We start from the raw sequence: 26,737 nt of genomic DNA, 5'->3' as shown, positions 1-26,737 counted from the left end.
AGTTGTAGGAGGAAATCCGATTTTTGTTAAAGTCATATGACGCGATATTAAAGGACCATTTCACCACTTTTCAACCTATCTTCATATAACTAGCCTAGTCCTCCTCACTAATGTTCATGATAAAATACCACATTTTATTTCTACCCCGTCTGTGTCTCATAGGAGGGCTGTGTGCAGTTCAGAAACCCACCAGTGAACCTCCCCCTGGCCATCCCGGGTGCCTGATGGAGGTGAAAGGAACTGGTCGGAATGACATGTTCCTTCCGCGCACTACGGCCGGGGAAACTTCAAAAGAACTGACTTGGATTAAATGCAACGGAGACTCCCTCTTTCGATCTTGGTTCCATGGCAGCAGGTGAGTCTATCACATCTGGTTAACTTACAGTAGCCTAGATTTGCGCTCATGCTGTGCTAAATCTGTCCACAGTTGTCAATTAAAACAAAAGGTCTGCCGTCATGTAGTCCTAATGGATGCTATTGAGTTTAAATGCTCAAACAATATCTACATGTTGCACCTGACAGTGTAACGTTAAATGCTTGCAAATGTAGGCTACATAATTTTGTCATATAGACAAGACATTAAAATCCTGAACCGTCTTCGCCCTATTAAATTCTGATTTGAGTCCAGTACTAACGTTTTTTGACTCTGCGCCAGACAAAATAAATTCCAATGGCTTTTCATTGATTGATTGTCTGGACCTGAGTTGCATTCTCCATAACAACTACTGTGCAGTACACATGATATATCTCACATTATAACATAATACTTATCATGTTATAACTTAATACGTATCACATTAAAACCTGATTAGAAAAAATCTTGACATGGCAGCAATATGCTTCCTGCATACAACTCTGTGTTCATGCAGTAGCAAGAGATCAGGTACTATTTTCTCATTAATTAGTTGACTATGACGATTGGTTATTCAATCAAAAGCCCATGACTTATCTTACCATGACCACCTTATTAATCTCGGTCCTTATTGGCTGCTTGAGAAATCCTATATGGGCAAATCCCATTACTCAGTTGTAAAGCAAGGCAAGTTTATTTGTATATATTTCAACAAGGCAATAGAGAGCGATAGAGGTTCGCTTTAAACAAAACATGAATAACATTACGCATGGAGTCCCCTATGCCTTCCATTTAACTTTTTTTGTTTAGTTCTTTGAGCTTGTAGTCGATGAGATAGCAGGTAGCAGGTCCTGGCTCATGTTTAGGTCTTTGAGCTTGTAGATGAGATAGCAGTTAGCAGGTCCTGGCTCATGTTTAGGTCTTTGAGCTTGTAGATGAGATAGCAGGTAGCAGGTCCTGGCTCATGCGCTAGAGAGCAACAGGAGACTTCTTCTCCATCTCCTCGAGCCTCACATGCACCTCAGTGCCTAATTTGTTGCCTTCATCCATTTTCTTGAAAGAATATCCATTGTGACATGGCTAACAATGACAATCTCTGTAAAGATGTGCCTCTCTCTCTCTCTCTCTCTGCATGGACATGTTTTTTTCCAAATCCTGCTGAGACATAAGTTCTTAATCGTTGCAATACCGGTATTCTTAAGGTGACTAATTATCATGATGTGGCTGTTTACATTCTCATCCGAGTCCATGATTATGCCAAGATTCTGTCTATTTTTTCTTTAAAAAGAATAATTGCATCTTTTATGTCTTTGTTTAATGAAAGAAATTTTAATTTGTTCAGCTAGTGTACATTACGTGCTTGTATTGGACCATAGTCCCCTGGTGATATACCGGTAGTTATGTAAATGTGTGTGTCATCTGCATAATTATGATAACATATTTTGTAGCCTTCCATAATCGGAAACAGTGGGAGCGTGTACATGTTGAACAGAAGAGGCCCCAGAATGAAGCCTTAGGGAACACTTCATAACTTCGTAATAATGTAAATTGTGTAATTACCTATAGACTCACAGTAGTCCCTGTCCTTTAAGTAGGATTCAAACAAAGTTGACCTCTCATATTTCCAGATGTTCTGAGTAGGGACACAGGACTGGCTGTGAATGAACTTGGTGTGGCGATGACCAACAGAGACTGTCACTGTTTACGTGGATGTCATTAAATAACTTAACAAGAGCATTCTCAGAGCTGTTGTGTGGTAGAAATCCTGACTGGAAGTCATCAAAGCAGTTGTTTAGATAGTGCCAAGACGTTGTTCAGTTGTTGGGAAGAACTGCATTTTCAATGATTTTATGATAATGAGGTGTTATTAGATTGTGGCTTGATGATGTGGCAGTTTAGTGGTACGTTCTATGGTAGCTGGTTATCTGCTTAATGTTAGTTTATGTTGGTTTAATGTTAGTTCAGAGTGAAGATGAATATTCTGTGACTAATTAAAGGTAAAAGGTCAAAATGGACAATTCGTGGCAGTCCAATAAAATAAAATCTCTCTGGCATGAGTTTCAGCGACCCACCTGCATTGAGTGACATTACAAGAGTATTACATTATATTATATATTAACAATCAACCATAGATTAGGAGAACTACTGTACCAACACCAGAGATCACAGCTGTATGTCTGCTGTAGAAAAGCCACTGTGTAACTGAGATTTCCTGTACTCACAGGGAGCTGTCTGTATAAGAGGCACCGTTTAAGGAGGTCTTATAGTTTAGACTGGATCTGTATCTTGCCTTAGGTGTTGGGGGGTGGGGGGAGTTGTGAATGGTTAGTAACTTGAGCCCCTAGTGTTTTAGCTAGGTACCTCCTTATTATTCTTCCAAATACTTACTCATAATATAGGGTTATATTCTTAATCATGTACTAACTCTGCTCTAGTGCTCTGCTCGCCATACTGTATAGGGTGATGTGACGTCATGGCCTGACGTCACGCTCTCGACCGTTTCCGTTTCTGTGACAAAAGAATATCATTACAAATAATTTTAATAATTATTTGTTATTGCGAACGCAGTGATTGCGAACGCAGTGAGCACTTACTATGAGACCTAGCAGATCATGTCTGTCTGTCTGTGTGTCTGTGTGTCTGTGTGTCTGTCTGTCCCGCTTTTGTACCCATATATGGAGCTGAGTGATTACGTCACCATGACTCAGCCATAACCATAGATCATGTCTGTGTGTCTGTCTGTGTGTCTGTCTGTCCCGCTTTTGTGCCCATATATGGAGCTGAGTGATTACGTCACCATGACTCAGCCATAACCATATAAGGAGTCCCCAAAGCAGCTATACGTCCAAAACCCAAATATGTACGAGCTGCGTTCGCTTCCTGCGTTTGCGCGTCTTACTGGTATAGTTATATAGTGTCGAATAGTGGTTTTTATAGTCGAATATTTGAATATTTGACTATTCTGTGTGTAACTGCAATGCCCCAAATGGTTGCCTTGAGCATTTCCTCCTCCTGCCTCGCATCATTATAGAGAAGCAATGATGACAGTGGAGAAAAACCCAGTTCAAGGGATTTTAGTTAAGTAGAATCAAGAGAGTTTATTTGTCACTCACTCACCAAGGTATACAAGCAGTTCAATGTGGCATTCCTGCAAGGCTGTGCTAGCAACAGGTAATACTGGATTTTAACTAGAGCGGTGCCTGTGTTTTGATATCAGAACAGGCCAGATCATAAGGTGATAAGGTCCAGAGCCCGGGCAGAGGCTTTTGGGTAACACTTGCTATGCATCCCACGTTTATAACACATTTTAAGATAGTATAATCTTCTCATAAACATGTATAATTATATTTATAAGCGCTGATAAATAATCATTATACTTTATAAGCTTAATCATAAATCATAAACACTTTGTGTTTGAAATAGACACTTGTGATTTCCAAGGTGTGATTTGGGGCCCTAAATGAATACAAAAATAATATCAACATCTTAATACTGTCCAATACTTAGATGGAGGGGGTGAAATTATGACAGGCAGTTGCTGCTGTCAAAATATGACAGCAGCTTTTTAAACATGGCAGTTATGAAGTATTATAATACTTGATATTATAAGTCATTATAATAAAGGTTATAATGTGTATGATTATTTACGAGCGCTTATAAATATAATTATACATGGTTATGAGAAGATTATAATGTCTTATAAGTGTGTTCATAATGCGTTATAAACATGTGTTACCAGCTTTTGTGCTTGTTCTGGACAACCGGAAATGCAGACTACCCGGTCCACCCATCTGTCTGTGTACCTTATGCCATATGGAGATTTCTGTTTGTGTCTCTCTTACAGTATATATGGAGTTATGTGTCAGGCCCAAATATGGAGTGTTATGATGAAGAACAGGCCAGCTCCATATATGGACCCTGGGCACTGGGCAGGGGCCCTGTCCAGAGACCGGACAGAGGCCTTTTTGGGACGGTTCTGGACAACCGTGGGTCCAACCGACTCGACACTGCACCCCCTGTGGGGGTGTGGAACGCGTGTGTCGAATTTGAAGTCGGTGGGGCGAACGGTTCTCGAGTGACGTGGATTACACACGGACAGACAGACGTACAGAGACTTGGTGCATTTATATAGAAGATAGAAGAAATAGCACTAAAATACAATATAAGATATAATAATAGAATAAGGTTAAAAGTTACAGGCAAGGCCTATTACACTTTCGTATTCGAGTTTGAGAAAAAAAAAAAAAAAACATAGCTCTGTTTAGATAATGCCAGCTTTCCATCAAAAACTATCTGTGTCAATTTGATTTGAGCCTCTAAAGAAAAGAGGGGGGGGGAAAGAAGATAAAAAGCTTTGAAGCTTTATTTAAGTAACATTACGATATACAGTACAGTGTTTACTGCCTGCAGAAATTAGCTGTAGAATTTGACGGCATGGCAGGTCCAAAGTGACAACAGTGGTGTTTAATTCTTTCCACCGTCTCCTTATCCCCTCACCTCACAGCAGCTGCTCAGGTTTTGTTGTGAGATACAGCGAGCCAAGAGTGGAATTTAATTAGTTCCCCTACTTCAAGTCGCTCTTTCTCTCTTTTGCACACGCTCTCTCTCGCCGCTGTCAGATTTCTGGAGAAGGTTGCTGTCAAGTAGGCTGTGCAGCCAAGGCCACTGTTTCATAGCACACAGTGCAAAGAGTTTGCCGATTAATTAAAGTTTAATATTAAGTATCTGAGAATAGCTGTTTTGTGCTGGACTCACGTCCAGATGGCTGCAGATATGAAGCCTCACAGGATGACTCCTTTGTTGCCTTCGGCTGGAGAAACGGGAAATTCTTTTTGAATTAAATGAACTGCCTCTTTGCTGAGAGATTTTGTGCAATGAAACTTTTCCACCTGTCCAAAACTTTGAAAAATGTGTCACCTACTGTAGCTTCCTCTGTGCGTGCGTGCGTGCGTGTGGAAATGGGGATATCCTGAAACAGTTCAGCATGCATACAATGACAAAATTACACTTGTAGATCAGCTATTTTAGCTAAAGACAACTATACAAGAGATCTACTGTACAAGCTCACAACGCATCACGATGCGACACATCTTGAGCTTGTAGATCTGCTATTTTCAAATAGCTGTATGGCACTCTCAGAATCTCTCTCTCCCTCTTTCCTGTCTCTCTACATATAGTCACCATCAATAAAGGCAAGAAAAGCCAGAAAATATAGCCAAAAAAAAAAAAACGTAACCCCTGTCCAACTCTGTTGGCATGAGAGTAACAACAATAACAATAACAAAAACAACCAAACCACTCCACAACATCCATGTTCAGCCAAAAATGTGATCAGTTTGTCAATGTTGGTAATTGTGTCCCTTCATTCACATGTCGGTTGTCAAACCGTAACAACGGACTCATTAATGTGCGATTGTGCACTGATAACAGGGTGATGACATAGACTGTTCCACTGCAGGAGCCGACAGCATAGCCGCCAGGGAATAACCAGCATTGAACTTTCTGGGCCATAGATATAATGCTGTCTTTTAAAAGAAGTTTTAGAGTTGAGACAGACACCTATTGTTCCACACAGCCGGCGTATACAAAAGCACCCTTGGTGTTGTTCGTTTATTTTATGAGGCAGCTAGGCCCAGCCAGGGAAGGTCATTTTGGTTTGTAATATGTTTTGGCCAAGAAGCGAGCCATAAAAGGTTAACGAACTGCCTCGTCCAAATTACACTGAAGTCAGTAATGAAATGGGTGAAATGCAACCGGGATCCTTACGATCCTTCCGGTGTTCCAACATTGTTCCCAACAGGCATTGGCTTAGTATTAGTATATAAAAGTGGGTGAGTTATTAAATCCAGGGGCTCTCTTGGAAACATAGCCAAAACACTGCTCGTCTCTCCCCACTGTACTGGTTAATGAAGCAAAAATACATTGAAGAAATCATAAGAAATACCCTTCTATGAGAAGAGCTGAGAAAATGATGAATGCCTTATTGAGGGTTTATATGATGTCGAAAGACCCAAAACGTCAAATGATCTCAGGAACATCACTGAAGATGTGTCCCAGTGCATCCTTAGGATGTGTCTTTCATCCATTCATATAATCAACATCTCCGGTTAAGAAAGCAAAGAACGAAATAGCAGAAGATGAACGCCACAGGGTGCCTGTGAAGAGATGAAGAGATACTAACACGCAACTGAGTACAGCCCCATCACAGCAAATATTTATCAGCAACACGGTGGCTATAAGTCAGTATGTAGGTGAACATATTTCCTCTTTCCAAATCCTATGGCAGCCTTTAAGGGAAATGCACAAAGCTCCATCAGTATGTGTGCCGAACCCCCCCCCCCCCCCCCCCACCCCTACCTCCATAACGTATGGCTGTTTGTTTGGAGGAGATTTGAAACTACTCCAAACTGTCAAATGACCCACATCAGTAAAAAATGAAAACAAACGATGAGGTAAATAACTTCAAATATGAAATACTCAGCCCATAGATCTTAGGCAGAGAGAGGCACATAGCTCAGGTGTGACATTCTGTGGATGCCATGCATGACTAATGGCAAGAGGCAGAGAATGAACCCTTGATGTATTTGCAGTTCCGCCTAGTGCAGGCCTGCCGCTTTATTGCTTTCACATCCTGCAGCTTTGCCAGAAAAGGAATCCTGGAGGCGACACTCGCACTGGGAGAAAGCCACAGCTGGGACCCATGAAGAGCTGAAGGGAGGGCTCTGGGTGCAAAGGCTCTCTCTTTCTTTCTCTCTCTCTCTCTCTCTCTCTCTCTCTTTTCATAACGCCCACAAACCATGCTGTGAACATCCATAAGATAGCCCTACACACAGACGCGATAGCTACAGTAGCAAGCATGCCTGCTTGCTGTAGCAGTCAGAGATATGGCACCAAAGCAGACTGTAAGATGCATAGGCTTTATCAGTAGAATCATCTGGCTTTAATAGTTTTTTAATGAGTTTGTGGAATGCACTCTGGCGACAATCTAATAAAGGACAAGCTCTGTTCAGAGACTCTCCAGCTGAATAATGTATAAGGGCAGAGGTAGCACTAATGAAAAGATGATGAGAGGCATTCCTGAGAGAAAGAGAGGAGAGCGGGAGGGAGAAGGAGAGACAGACAGAATAAAGGAAAAGACCCAGGAAAGTTGAAAGAAGGGCCCAATTAATCTTCATGTGCTTACAGAAGAAATTAAACAAGAGAGGAAAAAAGGGGCAAGAGAGTGGCAGTTAGACAAAATGTACAGAGACCCACGGAGAGGGAAAGAACCAAGCAAACACGGGAGTGTTTTAATGATTCTGTTTCCCCCTTTGAGCAGTGGAGGGACATTCAGATTGGTAGGCACATTCATAATGACATCCTCCAATGGTAAGCGTGTTTCAATATCTTCAGATCTTGGCAGTTTATGGGGTTAGATCTTAGATGTATGACCATTTGTACATGTTAACAACCATACCGCATGGTATCGCCAACTATTAGTTCCACTTGCGTGGTTTTACATACCTGAGCATCCTCAAACAATTATTGCCGGTCATTAATTCCAGACTCTTATGTGACTATTACGTGTCCAGGAGGAGCGATCATCTTGGCTCAGACGTGACACAGATGCATCCATGTTAACCATGTAACATCATCATGTATGCTTTACAAACCCGTGCATGCGTGAAGAATCGAGTGTCTGCGGGCTACACCTGAGCTCTGGGCTCCGTGCTGATGTCTCGGTGTCATGCACAGCATGGGGAAGATGGGGATTGGGGAAGGGGTTTGTGTTCCCATTTTCATTAGTGGTGTTTGAGAAAGGTGCGAGCATGATGTTCTGCAAATGAGGCCGGGTGGTTCCAGCCAGACGGAAGTAACGTGAGCAAAACAAGACAGTGGACTCATTAACAGACAAGGGATTCAGAAAGGGATTCAAGGCTTCCCAGAGGAATGACTCTCTGTGTTAAAGGACGTTCTGGGTGCGTTTACGCTCTCAGGTTGCTGTTGCCGCAGTCTGTTTCCTACTTTGCCTGTTGACTTTTGATGTGGAAATGGGAAAGACTCCAAATTTCGCACCTCAGTAGTCCAGAGGTGCGTTCGAAAAATACGTGTCGCACATGCGCAGCCTCACAGGCTGTACGTTTTAATTTAAATTTAAATGGAAATGTGGAATGGCCGGGCCAATTTAGGAGACCATTAAATGGTCTCCTAAGTGGCCGCGATCATCAGTCCACTTCCACAAAGTGGACTTCCACAAATGTCTTTCCAGTGGCAAGGCATGGGATTGGTAAATTAAGGATCTTTGATTGTAATTTATCAAAGTGCAGCACAGCTGAGCTGCATCTCTTTGATCTCGAAAACTAGTGGTTGCTGATACAAAAAGGAAAGATTAGACATGTTGAAACAATACCATCACAAATAATATGAGCTGGGCTCCCTTGGGTCTGGATTGGAAAATCCTTGAAAGTTTGATGTATAAAAAAAGTACAGTATTCAAATTGGCCATTAATGTGGATCTCAGCATTGCACAGCTTTGCTGGGGTTTAAATAAAGCAACATTATCAAAAGTAATCCACATACTGTTAGACTTGTACTTGTTGCAAGATCATCATTTCAATCAGGACCCACAATTTCAAAACTTTGGGATCACTCTGATATCAATCAGATCAGGAAATCAAATCCAAGCTGCATCTGGATAAAATGATCAGGCCAGCAAAGTTTCAAAGCTTTGCAATTTACAATATAGCATTACGATCGCTTCATCAACTTTAAGGATGCTCTTATTTTTTCTTCAGGGATTTATTATTGATGCATACAAAATGAACAAGAACTCAGATTGCACTCATTTTGCTATTGATTTTGATTTCACATTGTGAAAGCCAGCCTATGCACCTCACTCAAACCTTTTGATAGAGCCACAATGTCAGTGTTACTACTCAAAATGTATGTGTAATTAATTATCAAGCAAAAATCTAAAGATTTCTGGTCTGGGCTAAGCCCCTTAATGTTTGAAGATCCTATGCCTCTGCCAACGGGCCACGATTTAATTATAATTAAATCGTTTAATAGATGAGTGAAAGCATGGCAAATTGCAAGGATTAATGTTGAGGTTATCAAGGTGAAGGGAAACGGGCACTTAATATTTACATAAATTGGCACTCATTGAGAGAGCACATTTGTTTGGCCTTCTAATACTTACTCATTTATTCCAGCTTGTTTGACCAGCACCATAATGAATCCTAAAAGTCAAAGTTACCTTAGCTGTCACTTTTGTTTGGGGCATGCCATTAGCAAAATAGATTTCAGAGAAAAGCAAGTCGCTATACTACAGCTACTGTCATTACAGTACTGCTTTTTGTTGTTCCTTGCTGCAGTGCTGAATATGCATCTGTGACAGGTACATTTGCCCTCCTTATTATCTCAGGTAATGGGTTAGCAGCATGCAGGTAGCTTAGATACACTCCAAATTAGGCCCAAATGCCCAGAGATTAACTACACACACATTTTCATATTTGCTGAATGAGGCACCATCCTTCCACTCCATGCCTCCTGTGAGCACAGAGTGCTTGTTAATGAGTGTTTAACAAGGTCAGATGTTATGGTGATATTGTGTGGCTTGCGTGGGTATACTGTAAGCATGCACTATGCCTTCCTCAGGTAAGCATGGTTTAGACAAATCCACAGAGGTTTCTGTTATTTTCTATGCCTTACAAGGCTACTGACACACCCTCTACAGTCTACAGTACACTCCACCAACCCCCATCCCCTTCTTTCACCATCTATGGCTATCGAGGAAATAGTGGCCCCAGCTGCAGCACGGCTCCCTGCTATGTTTTATTTATGAATCTGATTAATAATCTGGCTCGCAGTCCTGAAGAAGCCCAGATCTGTAAAAGCACCCGGAAGGGAAGGAGCACCAGGGTGTAATTCCCCTTTACTGTCTCTGGTGTGAGGAACAAAGAAATTATCTCCCATACACTTAATGAGAATACGCTTAGAGTAGACAATGCTCCTTGATATTTCCCACTCAGCTTGTTAAACTTTTAGTATGGTTCGTCAAAGGGCAGTGAATGGGTGGTACAGGGCTGGGGAGTTACTACACTGCTGCAACCATTGGGAGTTCTCAGTGTCTCTCTTTCAAGTGCACATATGCACGTGCGCACGCACAAATGCACACGTACACACACACACACACACACACACACACACACACGCACGCGCGCGCAATATGCACACACGCAATACGCACATATGCACAATCACACCTACACACACAAGCAAGCACACATAGACACACAGTTGTGTAAAACAAGCAAATGCACAATTAAATAAATCGCAAACATTGGTAATCAGTGTACTCACTGCACTGTCAAAGTTTATCATGTTTATTCTAAAGTGTAGTATACAATTATGGGGTTTTAATTACACTATGCAGCTACAAGCCCTGCTCAACTCCATAACGTTTGCTCTTCTTAGTGTAACAGCAGTCATTAATCCAGAGAGAAAGTCAACATCCAATTTTCATTTAATTTCTTTGCTGTCGGGCAGAAATCTCTGATCTCCATTTATTTTACTTTGTTTGTTTTTTATTTGTTTATCAGGAAAATATTCCATGACAGTGGACTGCATGAAAGTGAAATAAAATAAAATAAAAGGTAAAATAATGTAAATTAAACTATGTACACTACAGTATGCATACAGCATTTTATTACATATAAAGGACATGGCAGTACATCAGGCCCAACCCAGCACCATGCCTGTCCCCAGCACACATCCACCTAGCGACCAGCATAATATGACTTACAGTACAGTATATTCATTGGAATGCATTCCAAATATCTCCATATTTTGACCTATTTGATCTATTTTTTCGTAAATGATTGCCCTGCCTCGTCTTTCTACATTGTCACACAAAAGGAGCAAAAATAGCTAATCTACGCGCTCAAAACGAGTCCCAATGTGACACGTTTTAAACTTGTAGATCTGTTATTTTTTGCAATTGTTTTATTAGGTTTTTGACATAATGAGGTTTCCATCGGACAGCAACGATTTGAAAGGGGGCGATAATACCCTCAATCCAAGTAATCTACAGTGTAAGTGGATGTCTACAGCTTTGTTCAGTCATCCAAATCCAATGGATTTATACACACAAATGTTGGGTATAGTCGCATGCTGGTACATTCCCACCATGTTTGATTAGAATTTGTCATGTTAACATGTTGCCCTTCATGTGTTTGACTTCGTTTACTGTGAGAATGGATTGCAAAATAATTTATATTAGCTATGGGAAGGGTGACTTGTGACACACACACACACACACACGCGCACGCACACACGCGCACACACACACGCGCATATACACATACACACACACACACACACACACACACACACACACGCGCACGCGCACGCGCACGCGCGCGCACACACACACACACACACACAGAGTGACAAGGACCATAGAGGCAAGGTGTAACAGTGCAGGCAGTCTGACCATCAATCCCCCAAACCCGACAGTTTAAGCAGCCGTCACAAATAATCCAGCATGGAGGGGCCACTGACAGCAGTGTCAGAGGAATATGACAATAATGATTTTATCTACAGGAGCGAAAATAAACCTGTCAAAACCATTAGGATTTAATGGAGAGATAGAAAATGGGGGAAAAATACAGTCAGGAGAGAAGTTATGGTAGGAGAGCCGTGAATCCCCACATATACTGTATGTGCAGTTTTGCTTCAAATGGGATGACGCTGGTTTTAGATAGGGTGTGAAGAATGGTCTGCAGAGTCACATGAAGCAAATGCTTTCAGACGGGACGTTTTAATATCCTCTTGATAACTGAAGTTTATGTTTTTATAAATTAAATGTGAGCTTGATAGCGTGTTTGGATTTATTATGCATACTTTGCAAGGATCTTTTTAATGAATTTCTTGAATGTTTGTTCATACTTTCACCGTACGTACACCCTGTGCAATAAACCATATCTGCTTTCTAATAGCCTTTTAACGATCAACAAAGATCTGCATGAGATACCATGAAAAACATATTTACATTTTTGCATAATTACAAAACGTAATGACTGTTTAAACACCCACGTGGAGGTAAATATGGTGCAATTGCTTCACAGTCAGAGGGGAAAACGTACAGAGAATATTGTCATATAGTCATTTTTTATTAGTGGGGTGGCAGGACAGCCTTGCAGTTAAAGTGATTGTCATGTACAGTAATCGGAATGTCACGGGTCTGATCCCTGCAAACATACAATAATTCATAGTGTACTTGACTCTAAACCTCTGCTTACTCAGAGGTCTCCTAATCTGTTCCCAGCACTCTGATTGATCTGCTGAACAGTGGGTCCTAATGTTTGTCTCAGAGGGATAGCGAAGAAAATAAAATCTAATTCCTAACTACAATGCGTGGGAAGTCACAAATGAAGTGGTCTAAATTCTAATACAGAATGTGTGGCAGTGTGAAGCTTATATGAGTCATGTCTCACAGCGAGAGTGATGGAGTGCCCTGAACAGAGCTGAAGAGTTGGGCCATAAATCTCCCTGAGAGGAGTTGTGATTTTAGCTTTGCAACTTTAGTAGTCTCACTAGTGACTATACTACACAGTTGCCTCTTGGGAGATGCTGCCATTTCATCGGTTCATTTTCGGTTTGCAGTTTTATATATGTTTTCGCTTTGTGTCCAAACTTTTGTGTGTGTCTGTGTCTGTGTGTGTGTGTGTGTGTGTGTGTGTGTGCGTGCGTGCGTGCAAGTGCGCGTGTGCATGCAAGTGCGCATGTGTGTACTGTCAATTCTACAATAATATGTAATAATTTGGCATTCTCATGCGATGTGACGTGAACTAGCCAACATCGACTCGGAACTCCTGCATCACCGGCCCCCCACACATTCCTATCCAGCATCAGGGTCCGATATAGTATAGTCTGGAGTTGTCCCTTATCTGTCAATTCATTTTAAAGCTCTACAGTAACAGTGCTTTTTTATTGTTCGAATTTGGAGGAATTATTGATTGACCTATAATTACATGCCCAAAAGGGACACCAGGTTGAAAGTGGTTAAAGAAAGGCCAAGTGGGTGGTGTGTTGCACTGCTGAAAGACGCCATGCCACCATGCAAGATTCATATTTCTGTAGCAAATGGGAAAAACTCATCTTGACACAAAATTCCGTTCTCACACCACATCTCATCACTGTGCAAGTCGCGTACGTAATGAGTGTCTGCTATTGGTGTCAAATGAGAGGATTACCTAGTTTGTGAGCTTTCAGCAAGATAAGTGGATGCTTGAACGTTCATACCACCAGGTTGCCTGAATCTCGACCTTTTCGCAAATAGATGGCGGTGGTGTAATATTCTATCCAGACTAGAGCCTTCTCCCACCGGCTCCTTCCTAAGGCAGCAGCATTGGGCTGTTGGAAGCCCCTCAGAGATTAGCCGTCAGGAGACTTGACATTTCGCCCATGGTCCAGTCCACCGTTAAAAAGAAAAACAAAACCTCACAGCCTTCTCATTCATATGGAAAAGTGCGAGGATACAACCTTTTGTTCCGTCGCCAATCAAAGGCAACGAAATATTATATTTTCTAATCACTTTAACCCATCCATTTATAAGGCATTTCAATGGGAGCAGATGTCTGGATCCATCTAATCTGTCCAAAACGAAATGGAATCCATCCTGGATCTTGATAATAGGCCCTGCAGATTGTGTGCAAAAAATCTGCATTAATAATTCAAACCAGATATATATAATTCATGAGTGGGGAAAGTGTGTGCGTGCGTGCGTGCGTGCGTGCGTGCGTGCGTGCGTGCGTGCGTGCGTGCGTGCATGCATGCGTGTGTGTGTGTGTGTGTGTGTGTGTGTGTGTGTGTGTGTGTGTGTGTGTTTTTATTTAACCAGTAAAAACACATTGAGACTGCGTGAGTCTCTTTTACAAGTGGGAACTGGCCAAGAGGTAAAATTACACTTCAATACCACATCGTCAATGTTACATTTTGGACCAGCAAATACAACATCCATAATATAAGTACCTATGAATAAATACAAGTCTCCAGTCCTACTTTTTAGTAGCAGGGCAATACACAATATACACGATCTACACGATCTGAACCGATATAATAAATATATAGGCATGAACATAGGCTAGTACATATCCAAGCATTTGCAGGTGTTGGTCTGTACATCAAAGATGATCCTTTTGAAACTTCTCATGGGAACTTTCAAAGCCACTTTTAGTCTGGACTGTAGATCGTTCCACGACCAAGGGCCAAAGAAGGCCAGACATTTTTTACCTCCCTCGGATTTGAATGCTCGTACTACACACCGCAGCCAAGCATTTGACCTGATGTTAAGGCCGTTTTGGACCAAGTCGAATTTGGATGAAATGTAAGACGGCAGGTCACGTGCATACTGATCTTCTCACCTTATCTCTAAGGGAGATGCCAGCCACCCGAGAAAACTCATTTCGGCCGCTTGTATTCACAAACGTATTCTTTCAGTCATGACCCACACTTCATGCATGACCATAGGTGAGAGTAGGAACGAACATTGCTTGGTAGACGGAGAGCTTTGCGGTACAGCAACTGCAATAGCAGCCCCTGCCGCTCCGATTTTCCGGCTGATCTCTTTCTCAGATATACGCAGACAGATAGACAGATACACATTTCAATCAGCATAACAATGATTATGATAATAATCAGCATGATTTTTCTAACCAACCAAACATTACATACACTAATAATAATAAGACAGTTTTCTTTCAGTTTAGTTTTGCTGACATGCCATTGGGAGTATGCAATTTAAAAGTTTTAACTTAAAGGCTTTGTGTGTACCTTCAGTACAGTTTGTGAATATTTTAAAGACAAACTTCACGCGGGAAGTGCCACCCAGATTAAACAAAGCATTAAAGATGTGTCAAAAAGCAAGCTTTGTCTCTCAACTCAGGTGTGATGGTTTTAATATGTAGGTCTATTCTAAATCGATCCGCCTTTGTCACACTCTTCAGTTTGACTCTAGAGTAATTAAATACAACACACCACACAACACAATTAACCTAGTGCAGAACAGCTCTCCACCTGTATTCACAAAAGTGCAGCAAAAAGAAAGTTTTAATTAGGGCCCAAACTTGCTCCTCTAATGTTCATCCTCAAAAACAGAAGGGAAGATATAGTTGAGATATAACTTTGCACAGAGACAATACGATGAAAAGAAGCTTGTCTCAAAGGCTTTGTGGCACAAAGAAACTATTGGCTGTGTTATAATAAACCATCAAATGAGTCTCACAAGATAAATACGTTGAATGTAACTTTTCTGAGCATGTGCCAACTTCCACCACAGGCATAATACTGTCATTATGATGGTACAGTAGCTGTATCATTACATTGGCGTTAGCCGGTCCACTATAGGCAGCCTCATGCATCATGCTGCTGTCTTCAAGCGAGTGCATGTCTCCTTCCGGTGAGACTCAGCAGACATTGACAAACAAACAATGCATTTTGGTAGGCTATATGGAACCATATTGGATTTTTACCAAATAAGGGGGGGTCAAAATGAAAACGGGCTGCTCATTAAATTCAATTCTACCGCTGCCGGAGCTTTCTAACAACGGGGAAAAAGAGAGGAGCAATGTCCTTGGGTGATTTAGAAACAACTTCCCAATGCCATAACCCACTTAATGAGCTTGTGTGTTCTTTTTCGCCCCTTACCCCCGTCGTTAACGAAAACTTAGTGTGCTCTCAAATGGCACAAAGAAGTCCCCCAACCCGCCCCTGGCCGGAGGCATCACTTCCAGAGGACACACATTGCTGCCATGCCATGCAGGGAGAGAGAGGGGGAAATGAAGCCATATATGGTCGTTATCTGTATGTGCTCTCGCGTGATTAAAAGCGACTCTTTGAGTTGTTGTTTTTTGTTGCTGCCTGACTCAAGTCTTATCAACAAAATAATGCTGATAAGAAAGTATTGGCTTTTTCTGTATTCCAAAATGATTCTCCTTATATCAGTGCTTCTCAAACTTTTGCATGTCAAGAACCCTCAAATTGATATTTGGTCGTTGAACCCCATATAAAGAGATTGTTTTGCCAGGGACCCCCAGAAGAGAAGATTTAAATTATTGTAACGCTATAGTAACACTATTTCTGGGGACCCCTTGGTACCCACCCAAGGACCCCAGGGGGTCCCCCGGAGCCCACTTTGAGAACCACGGCTTTAGATCATGGTGGTACAACAAAGCATCATTCAACTTACATACGTAGTGTGTCTCCTCTCCATTTTGCATATAGTGTATACAATAGTGTCTTATTTTCTCTGCCATTTTATTTATATATTTCAGTATTCAGATCAGATGTATCCTCTGATAGCCTTTATTGGATTCATGAAGTGCCATCTGTTTTCTTGGAACAGAGATGTGGTATTTGATGCCATATAGTTTCACAAGAGATCTGTACGTAGCCCAAGATATGCAAATTCAATACATAGATAGATGGATAGCTTTGTGAGCTGTTGTCCACATGTACACCCAGTATGAGTGACAGGGAGCGTGAACCAGGGGAGGGAGGGAGGGGGAGGGGGGAGAGAGAGAGAGAGAGAGAACCTGAAGTGTATGCCCATATTCTCTCATCTCCTCTGCTCTGCAGGGAGTTTGTGGAGAAGTAACGCAGGTAGAAAGATATACACTTCAGAGCTCCTCCTTCATCCTTCTCCAAGCTGCACTAAGTGATCTCTGAGAGGACGCCCTCTTGGCTTGGTGCTTACTCTTCACTGTCTGTCCAGACTAAATACAACAATGCTTGGTGTACCTTTTTAAAGCCTTTTAGGCCAGGGTTTGTGCGTGCGTGCGTGTACTGTATAATGACACCAGGCATTGTACATTTTAAAGATACTCATATTAGGAGATATAACTCCCCCAGTGACGAGCTGTTTTTCATCTGAAAAGTGAGTGTAACAAAGAATAAGTGAGTATAACAAAGGATAGACAGGAGACAGGAAAGAATTGCTACTTATTTTGTAAGAACACTTTGAAAACCAAAATATCGCCCTTCTAAAAGGAAATTCTGAATTAATGGTTTATCGAGGAGATAAGCTCGGAACCCATAATAGCTGTGTAAACGAGATTGAGAGTGGGGGGAAATCCAACCACTCAGCTGATTTGAACGTTAAGCCTTATGGGTCCATTTGAATATATATTTGAATACAACTTCATCACATCATCACAAGTTACAGATGTAAAAAAGTGGGTGAAACTCTAACATAAATACTGTATTGCCATACATGTATTGCCAAATATATACTTCCTCCTCAAGAGGGAGCAGTTTGTTAAGGTCAACACCTCCTCCTCTTCAGTATTGATTACATCTACCGGTGCCCCCCAGGGGACAGTGATTTCCCCAGTCCTGGTCTCTCTCTATACCAACAACCTGAGGGGCTCGGACAGTGCGAGCATGGCCGTGAAGTTTGCAGACAATACTGCTCTGGACGACACCTCAAACAGCCCTGCTTACTTTGAGGAGGAAGCAAAGAAGCTTCACCAGTGGTGTGAGCAGGAGCACTACCTTCAGCTGAATGTGAAGAAGACCATAAGCCCCCGGAGGAGGGATGACCTCGACCCTATTCCACAGCTGACACTGGGTGAGGAGGTGGTGGAGAGGGTCGGCAGCTACCGATATCTCGGGACCACTATTGACAGTGGGTTGACTTTTAATGATAAACACGCAGCCACATCTTCACAAAGTGCCAGCAGCGGACCTACCTCCTACGGAGGCTGAGATATATGGATGTTGCCCCCATCCTCCGCAACTTTTACATCTGCCGTATAGAGAGCCTCCTTACCTTTTCTTTCCTGGCTTGGTATGGAGGGCTCTCAGAGTCCAACAAGGCAAAGTTGTGGAGGGTAACCCACGTGGGGTGATTTTTATTATTAGATACGTGGTTCGCAACGGACGTATGGCTGACAAATGACTTATAGATACTCACTTAGCAAATTATGTGTTAACAAACACAAACCCCCCAATACCTGATTCACCTCGCCTGGACTTGCTTGCCAGTGCCCCCGGTGCACGCACGCACACACACACACACACACACACACACACACACACACACACACACACACACACACACACACACACACACACACACACACACAAACACATTATGAGTGTTTCATGCATGTGGAGAGAGACCTTGCTTTCTTTTAAATAGCTTTTACATTTTAGAATTATTTTACTAGTACTTTGCTGGGTGTTTTATTGTATTTGTATATTATTGTCCTGAATGTATGCATTGACCTGAGCAATTATTTTTTACCTTGTCGATAATATAGACATCTAATCTAATCTAATTTATACATAACTATATAACAGTATTTTTATAATAAATTACAAAATTACAAAAAAATATACAGTAAGCCAGAATGTCTCTTGCAAGTAAGACATTAACATGTACCGATATACAATACATAACTGATAGTATTAGTGCCTATACATCAGCAATCAAATGTATCCATAGATATACAGTATACATAAAGTGATAACGCTTGCGTTACAGCCTATAGGGCTGAAGGCTTAGCTCTTATTCTACAGCCTGATGGCTGACAAGTGGAAACTGTTCCATCATGTCCTCGTATGTATGGCTTTATAGCTTGCCTCGTCTTCATGCCTTGCGGCAGTGGCATGAACACATTGTGGCTGGGAAGTTTAGTGTCCTTCATAATCTGCTCAGCTTTGTCTACGCACCGCTTATTGTATATACAGTATATCATCCTGGACTCTGCGTGAGGGAAGCTCACTTTACAAGGGCCGTCTGCACTAAAACCATGCATGTCTGGGACAGTTTTCTTAGTCCCATCCATGCTCGCTTCTGTTGGATTTCTGACCATCCCCCATGCTCATTTTTAACTGTCTGCAGTAAATGTCTGACCGACCACTCTTGCCCTCACCAAACAATTTAAGTAAAGTGCCATTTAGTCCTGCATAGTATAGTATTATAGTATATATATATATATATATATATATATATATTAGGGATGTCCCTTTTTTCGCTTCCGATCACGATACCTACATTTCTGTGTTAGCCGATACCGAATACCGATACCAGTGTCGTGATCTCATGTCGTGTTTATAGCTAATTATCTCGTGTTGTGTTTATAGCAGACTCCTCACTCAAATATGCACTTGCAGTTTGGGCAACTCCAAAGCAAACTCCACAAGCATACGTCAGGCTTCCCTTTTGTTTTTAGCCGAGGCGACGTACACAGTCAACACAGTCAGACACACATGGCTCCTCGGTGCAAAATAAACAGTGTACACTACCCGACTTTACGATAATAAGGGACAGTATGTCGGGACACGCTGTTGTCATGTTGATAAGCTTCTATCGGCCAAGAATTTCCACATCGGTGCACCCCTATATATATACACCGTATATATATATATATATATATATATATATATATATATATATCTATACAATGATCCTAAAGTTTGTGATGCTTAGTTATATTTTACTTGACTTTTATTGTCTTGTTGTCTTGATGTTTTCAGCAAGATTGTACATGTTTTATTGTGTTGTGTTGTGTTGTGTTATTGTTATGTTTGGTGTGGACCCCAGGAAGAGTAGCTGCTACTTTGGTATGTTTTTAAATACATGCATTATGCACTCATTTAGCCATAAGATAAATGTGTTTATATCAAGCTACAGTAAAGCACGTCCACATAGCTTCAGGTCCGCTATGGGTTACTGTGGGACGGTGCGGAATTTGCGGGACTTTGACCACCTATTCCCATCGCAGCTGTTTAAAAAGACGCCCGCTCCTAGAATATTTGCTCCGGATCCTGCAGGTCCCACGGGACCCAAAGCAAATGTTGCAGGAAGAAATTATGCAATTTGTTAGGATGCTCTCGTATGAACATTTAGTTATGTATATTTGGTGATGCTTAAGCTTTCTGACGATCTTCACTGCAGCGCTGTAGATGTAGATGAGGCATGCTCTCTCAACGATCAGCTCCTTGGTCCTTTTGACGTTTGTGCAAGGTTGTTCTCATGACACCATTGTGTCAGTTGATAAGACCTTATCCCCAAACACTGCTGCCAAATGGTCCGCACATACTCTCAGGGGGACACGGCAAGGGATGCCATCGGGGTAAGATACCTCGCACATGTTCACCTGTTTGAAGACTGCCCGAGACGAGATGTTTTAATGGACTGGCCTCGTCAGGTGGGGCAGTTTCTGGCTGGTTGGTGCCATTAACGTCGAAGTGGGCGAAACTGGACGAAATAGGCGAGGGAGGTAGTGGGATTCTCTATGCCAGTGGTTTTCAAACCTTTTTGGCTCAGGTGACCCCTGTAAATAACGTTTTAATCCACGGCACCCCTGAAGTGCAGGCGCCTTGTGTCATATTAATGGTGCGTAAATATGTAAATCTTAACCCCTAAGATGCAGCATGTCACAAGGAAAACTTCAGAGAATGTCAGTTTCCATTAGGGCAGATTAAAAATAATTGTTATACTTGGCATTTAACCACTTAAACCCCAGCATCATTATTCTGGGGGGAACATTCACCAAAAATAGCCGACCTACTACAGTAGCTCACAACGCATCACAACATTATGCGTTGTGAGCTGGTAGATCGGTTATATTTGGTGAAGTGACATTGATAAATTCCAAATATTATCAAAACATTCTGACTTGACTTGCATCAAGGCACCCTAAGGTGCCACGTACGTCACCCACTTTGAGAAACCCTGGTCTATATGCAGGTGGTTCTTCTTCCGAGGTGTGTTTATTGTCTGACTGTAACCCTCGTCACATACTCATGTCGCCACTGTTTATCTGGTCTTCCATTCTGACTGTATACTTCCAATACTTCGCTGACCTGTCACTGACCTTTAGGTCTCCCAATGATATGATTCTATGAATTATATATATGATCTACTATATCCACTCCTGGGTTTGTCATAGCCTGGTTAAACACTCCCCCTTGAAATCGCATTTCCATTCATTTGTGCGGAGTCTGGACCCTGCTAATGCATGGTTGGCTGTGGGAATTCAGCATTGACAGATAACCCCTTCAACCAAACAGCATAACAAAAAAGTGATGTCATGTCCAGTCTCCAACTTTATGGCTTGGGCTCGTCTTATCGCTGCTTGCGATAAGTAAGCCTTGCCGAGCCATGAGGCCCATAGGGCAGGAGCCTATCTCCTGTTTCTATAGCGTGAGGCAACTTGATGTACAAGTACACCCCCTGTATATCGCAGGGACTTACCCTCAATCCAACCCTTGATGCTGAGTGCCAAGCAGGGAGGCATTGGGTTCCCATTGTTCAGAATCTTTGGTAAAGCCAACCTCCCAGTCCCAGGGCGGATATACAGTACACTAACCATGCAAGTGCCACTGAGCTGGTCAGCAGAGTCAAAGAGTCTCCATTAAGTATCCTACAGGAGACTCCGCCGGGTCATCAAATTATTGGATTAGGAATGCGAAAAAATTCAAGGTTTCATGGGGTGTGTAATTGATGGAAAATAAGTATTTTTTGGGGGTGAACTATCCCTTTAATGCGCTTACTGAGAAATCCAGTGGCTGTGCTGAAAGCAGATTGTAGAGGCGTGCCGAAACATTGTCCAGTCTACGCAATCAAACAACCTGTACTATAATCCTATTATTCAGACCGGCATTCATGAACCTCCCTTTTAATTGACTTCAGTCTCTGCCTGTAGGTGGGGAGTAGCTGAATGGAGTTGTGAGCTGATTTGCCAATTGGTGGTGGTCAGAGGACAGATTTGTTATTTAACTATCTATTATATTGGAGTTACTCCAGTATAAGGATGTTAATTTAACTCTACGAGTTAATGTAACCATTTAGACCTGAGGACAATTCTACAAATGCCTTATAAATCCTGAAAGTTTTCTGAAAAACCCATGTTTCTATGTCAGTCGTTCTCAAACAATTTCATGTCAAGGACTCCCAAAAATATATTGTAATTGGCCGCCGACCCACACCTGTTGTTTCAGGGCAAAGATTTGAGTTAAAAACTTTTTTTTATTCAATAGATTTGCGCCACATTTTCACGATTTTACAAAAATAGCCAAAGCATAACATAATGCTTAAAACATCCAAAGGGTTTCCCGGAACTTTGCGCCCAGAATGGGTTAAATTAACACTGAGATACAGTAATTTTACTGCATACAGCTTCTCTATGAACCTAGTTTGCTTCTTCAGGAACAGAAATGTATGGTGTACAGAATAGGCTCTTTTTTTAATATAACTTAGAGTTTAAAATGTTTCACACAAAAAAAAAAAAATCATACTACCTTTGTAATCTTGCGAGCGGGTGATGAGAATAATAGCAACAAGACCACTGTCACTTCTCAAAAGGCAGCAGACAGGCTTATCTGAAAGCCGCTACACAAGTGAGAGCAAAGCTTTCATCCTCCCGGGCTGCTGGAGATGCTTTTGACCTCCCGGTATCCAGCCGAGGAATGGAATCACACGCAGGGGCTTGTACCGAGGGGGAAATGCGTAAGGAAGGATTACGATGTGCTGTTCAATGGCTTTCGGACACGGAGTGAGAAATTAAAGGGGAGATAACAATGGACTGGGTTATTTGGTGTTATCACAAAGAGTGACTGACAGGTGAACACACACACACGCTATACAAAGGACAGACCGCACACAGACTGCACTATGCTCTCATCCATTCACAGTGTTCCTTTTGTTTTGTTTCTGTGCTCAGAGCTCAGCAATCAATTTATTGATATCCTGGTGAGGTTAGCAACATTTGTTGCACAAGTTATCTGCTATCACTTGATTTGGTCTGATATCCTGCAGGTTTACATCCTCTTCTCTCTTTGAAAAAGATACAGATATAGGATCTTGTCCATGTGATATGGTTGTTCCACCAGGCTAGGATATTGATATTACTTAAAATAGTTATTGGGTTAGTACAGAATAGGCCGGAAAACAATTTTTTGAGGTTTGCTCGTTGGTTGTCGGCTGAATTTCTTTGACTTGGATGTCGTGTTGGTCTCTGTCTGCATAGGCAAACACAAAACCTCATGCATGTGTGAGTAGCCTAGAGAGAGACAGAGGGGTGGAGACGGGGTGGAAGAGAGATGTGAAGGCTCAGACTCAAATTGGAGTATAGGCCTACTGTAGTTCCTGTCTGTATTTATAGAACTGTAAATTGCTGACTGGTAATTGGTTCGGCGTGGCGAAATTAAGTCTGTTCCTTCATCCTGAACTTCAGCTGTTTTCATAATTCCATTTCCTGGCAGACAAACGCTGAAGATGGATGGATGGATACTGTAACTGTTTTTGTAATGTACACAGGGTGCCTAGTTTTTTTTTAAGATTTTGCCAAGTAATCTGAGATTGTGAAGTGTAGAATTGAATTACTATTATAATTGTGTTCACCTTAAGCAAACGGTGTAATTACTTACAATGCACTAAATGCAGGCATTTGATTCAGCATTTGTTGACATTATAGATTCATCTCTGACATCATTACATATGGGCAAGACGCCAAAACTATAATGTCTTCCGGCTATGCAGATGAATGCATGCGATCTTTCTGTGATGACTGGGGTGAATAAGGGGAGAAGACATTGTAGCATGAGATGTAGTACTAGGGAAACGTGGCATATCCCAGAGTCAAAGACACAACTGACTATCAGAACATCCTTATCCCATTTTCGGCGGGAACCCCTTTTTGTGTTAGCATTACGTTATGCTTTAGCTATTGAAAAATAGCAGATCTACAAGCTCATAGCACGCCACCGAGTGGCGCGCTACGAGCTTGTAGGTATGCTATTTTTGAAAAAACGACTGACAGAAACATAGCTTTTTCAGAAAACTGTCAGGATGTAAAAGACATTTTTAGAATCTGATCTCAGGTCAAAATAGCTTATACTGGAGTCATGAAAGAAACAAATACCAGATGTGTTTAGTATGCTGCGCGGCAGTTCTCCAGACCTTGCCGATTACAATACTGCACTCAGTGCACTGTATAGGTTTCACAGCAAGTACTGACTACTCGTACAGTATCAGTAAGTTATGCAGTTCGAGAAAAGAGTGGAAGCCACGGAAGATTGAACTATGTTCCAAGTAGGAAGAATTGTGTCAGACATTTTCAGTGCAACGATGTCCTGTAAAAAAAGAAAACTGACAAAATGGTTGTCAATATTCATGGTAGCCAATTAATATTCATACCCGTTTACACACAGCGTTCCAGATTTCCCGGCCAATAGGCTGTGAGCCCCAGCTCCAAAGGGATGCAACGCAGTATGGCCTCGACAGCCAGGTTTTGATGACACATTACAGTATGTACATACATGTTTTATGGCTGTTTAGTATTCCTATTCACCGATTATTTTTGGGATGCAAAGAGTATAAATTAGAATCAAAAGTATAGATCATCAATGTTCAGAAATCTGTTTTGTCTACATACTTTACTTTATTTGTTTATTTAGAGGGGGCAATGCTTATTAATGGCCATTACATAAATGTAAATGCACCGGATTAAGCAAAAATGATAATTCTCATCCGCAGTCCCCACATAAAAACATAAAACAAAACAAGCAAACAGTACCTCACATTAGGAAACAAAGCATTAAAACATACATTACACAAGGAAAGTACAAACGTGTAATGTGCATCTATATCATTTAGCAGCGTTTTTTAAGGATGATGTGGACATGAGACTTGAATACAAACCAAACAGGTGGTTTGCAATGCATGCCATATAGGCCTGCCTCTCCTGTGGAAAATATCCATGTTCTAGTGTTCTTGGACATCTCTGTATGCAAGGATGGGATGAATCTGCCTTCTGCTATGCTATACCCAAACTATCAGTGGAGCAAGTGGCAGCTGGCCCGTGAGGTTGCTAAGGGAGAGGAAACGAAGCAAGACGTAACTGAAGCCTGTGCACTTTCCCTCGCCTGCTATAGTGCATGCACATGCAATTCACCAATGGCCTGGAAAATGAGGGGGCATATGTCACCGCGACCCTCAGTGGCTCTCAGGGGATGTGATCGCAAAAGTGCAAGAACCTCTATTCTGGGCCTTTGTACCGCAGCCGCCCACCTTCCCTGTTCACATCTCTCGCTCTTTTCACACCGTCTCTCTCCCCCTCCCTCTCTACGTCCCCCTGCTGAGTCCATCACACCTTCCAACTTGCTGTAAATTAAGACAACCGGAAAGAGAGAAGGAAAAGAGAAGTGGCAAGAGAGAGTTTACCTGAGATGGGTAATGGGGAGACAATGGGTGTCGATGTATCGATGGAGAATACAACATTGTGCCATGTAATGGCATTTTCTAATTGTGTTGTGTTCCATTTGACCTCTTAAACAGAAAGGAAAATGTGCTCGGTGCACAGCAAATGAAGATATTTTAAATTGAAAATTCAACATTTTGTCTCAGCATGTCTGGCATATGAAGTTCAATATCTCCTCCACTTTAATGCCCACTGTCTGTCCCCAAGATGCCGTCATTTGAACAGACCACTAGTGCAAATATGAATCTGTTTTACATTTGGAAGGAAATCATTTCCATGTTCTTTCCCTACTAACAAGGTTAAGACACAAGTTTGTTTAAAGTGAAATATGCATAAATCATGCAATCAAAACAGGAGGGGAAGCGGGTCCATGATAATGAGTGGGAAATATATGTAGGCTACTGTATGTAATTGCACGTTCTTGCTATATGTATACAATTGACTGCCATGGAAGACAATCGCTGAAGCAATATGCCCATTGAATAGTAATATCTCCCTTGCTAGTGATATTTCCATTCCTCCCCCCCCCCCCCCCCCCACACACACACACACACACACACACACACACACACACACACAGGAACAGGAGGGCTACAAATCAGCTCAACAGGAGTGATGAAGAGAGGAGAGTAAAAATATGCTAAACTCTCCCAATCCATACACCCACTATATAAGCCGTATTGTACGATAAGCGCACTCCCCTTCTGAAATGGGTGCAAACCCAGCGGCATTTTGAACCATAAAGAACAAGCAAGAGAGAGGCTTCAAAAGGTTTTTCTTTACATGAGGAAATATGAGACTAAAAGAGGGGGGGGGGGCATTTGCACTCATTAGCTATTCAAAACCATACACCACATTGTTGCTCTTATGAGAGCATTTAGGAGGACGGCGGAAGGTATAAGAGGAGATAAACAATAATGAGTATTAAGGAAATTAGAGTAATCTCTCAGCTTTGAAAATGACAAGCATATAATGGGAACAACGTCAGGCTTTCTCTCTCTCTCTCTCTCTCTCTCTGCCTCTCAACCCCCCCCCCCCATGTCTGCAGGTGCTATTTCAAGGCTAACATTACACAACCACGATACACAACACAACACACAGTATGTTTTCCCACGGCTGAATGATAGGCAGGACA

The 26,737-nt window shown here is 41.9% G+C and overlaps 1 protein-coding gene across 1 annotated transcript in view; it reads left to right on the top strand.

Moving 5' to 3' along the window:
• The first annotated feature begins 248 nt into the window (after positions 1-248).
• The window catches only part of LOC308323033 (uncharacterized protein), a 75,507-nt gene continuing 49,018 nt past the window's right edge, over positions 249-26,737 (top strand). Inside the window, exon 1 of the mRNA XM_080774622.1 lies at positions 249-355. The gene's annotated coding sequence lies outside the window, so the exon portion shown is untranslated. The remainder of the gene's footprint in view (positions 356-26,737) is intronic.

The sequence above is a fragment of the Protomyctophum bolini genome, assembly GCF_963924005.1.
Source record: "Protomyctophum bolini genome assembly, chromosome: 10".
In the NCBI taxonomy this organism is placed as follows: Eukaryota; Metazoa; Chordata; class Actinopteri; order Myctophiformes; family Myctophidae; genus Protomyctophum; species Protomyctophum bolini.
The sequence above is the reverse complement of the archived record's forward strand: the minus strand, read 5'-3'. Positions and strand labels throughout refer to the sequence as shown.